Source organism: Myotis davidii, unplaced genomic scaffold (genome assembly GCF_000327345.1).
Source record: "Myotis davidii unplaced genomic scaffold, ASM32734v1 scaffold804, whole genome shotgun sequence".
Taxonomy (NCBI): Eukaryota; Metazoa; Chordata; class Mammalia; order Chiroptera; family Vespertilionidae; genus Myotis; species Myotis davidii.
Window position 1 is genome coordinate 179,346 of NW_006295563.1, and position 1,863 is coordinate 181,208.

Genomic DNA, 1,863 nt, shown 5'->3' on the forward strand with positions numbered 1-1,863 from the left:
TCGAATCAAACCTGGGACTCTTCAATCCACAGGCCTACGCTCTATCCACCAAGCCAAACCGGTTTGGGCTTAAATACTTTTTATGTTTATGGCAGTAGATTGATTTCCATAAGTTCAGGAGGATACTGTCTTCCTTGTTAATAGGATATAATTGGAAATGCTGGTAATACAACCAAAGCTTTCGCTTAAATGGCCGAGTTCACACTGATATCCTGAGAATTAGAAACGAATTCACTCTTTATGGAGCTAAGTTTCTCCTGAGGGGTATTTTGGAATCTCTTGAGGAAGAGTGCATTTCCCAAACCTAGTGAGACTGCAGGTGAAATGTGAAGATGAGGTTTCCTAGCCATAAGAGGCTGTTATAACTCCCATCTTCGGTTTCATAGAAACACCTACATCAGAGCAAATTATGTGTAAATGTCAGTTCCTCTGCACTTAGCTCACTGATCAGGCCAAATCCAGTGACACCAGCCATGGTGTAGGATGGAGAATACTCTCCTTCCTTGGAGGTGACCTGTGGTCAAAATGAAGGTGACTGTAGAGAGCAATGTAATGTCTCCATGGAGAACTCTAGAAGCACAACATTCTGGGAGATGAGATCCTGGTTGTGTTCAGGAACTCTCTGCTACTTTGCATCTGTTTATACATTGCTGGGAAATTGCACCTCTTTATACATTGCTGGAAGTGATAAAGATGTCAACTGGGTCTTGGCTGAAAGAGATTTAGTTGTGTTTCCCTCCACTGTGCAGAGAGCAGTTTTGTTCTGAACTAGAGGCTTTAAGGTTCCCTCAGAGTCACTAACCTTTACACAATTTCTTCCTAGAAACATGCCTTTGTCTTCCAGACTTAGACCATTTCTTTTATAACTCTAAGTAGTAACTGCACATTCTTTCTCTGCACTTTTGAAATATACATACGTCTCCTCAAAAGCTTCTTGTCAGTGTTATGACCCAGAGAATAACTGTCTCAAGGACCTGGCCCCATCCGTTTGAAATTTAATCCTCCTGGTATCCCTTTGTCCAGGTCTCTGAGGGAGAGTAGGAACCTAACTTGGGTGGGGACACTTACAACCAAGATGTGAAAAGATCTCCTGGGAGGACTTGAAGAGATGGTTTATATTTCCTTTCTGTAAAGCCCATTAGCAAACACAGATGCCTATAATTTCTTCTCTTTCTTAAAATCTCCCCAGCCATTTTTTTCAGGGGTGTTGAGTTTCATCTCACTGCCCTATTGCATGGTTCTGAAGACTGTCTTCCTTGCCTCTTTAAATTTGTTGGACACCTGTTTTAGTTTGTCATCATCTACCTGTAACTAGCTGAAACTGTCATTTTGCTCACATTATTGATCCTTACCTTATTTTCAAATCTTCCAATTTCTTTTCTTATCAGGCTAAAATCCTCCACATAAAGGTCTCCAATTTTCCAGCCTTCTTTCTGACTTGGCATCCACAGCAGTATCTGACATGACTTTTTAGATGCTTTTTTGGCTCCAGGTTGCCTCAGGATGGTCTTTGCACCAGAATCTGAGAAGACATGCAGGCCTGAAAGGACACACGTCCACAGGGACCAAGCCCTCAACAGTGTTCACATTTATTTCCACTGTACCTCCAAGGAACAAGTTCACAGAGATTTTAACAAATATTCTATCTGGAACCTAAGAAACTCTAGTAAACATGCTAGTCCCTGACATGTCAGCCACCCACAGGCTGTCATAAAAGATGCTGTTTTGTGTCCTCCGTGAACTGTAGCTTAGGCCAGACAGGTGTCCTCATACTTTGTTTTCTTCATTGTTTTTACAATCGCCAGGTGCCGGTTCTTAGAGAATCCACATCCAGACGCTGGGAAATGGAAATAAATATTTCCT

General features: G+C 41.9%; 1 pseudogene; it reads right to left on the reverse strand.

Moving 5' to 3' along the window:
• LOC102773560 overlaps positions 1 to 475 on the reverse strand; it is a 34,396-nt pseudogene extending 33,921 nt beyond the window's left edge.
• Positions 476 to 1,863: the final 1,388 nt, after the last annotated feature.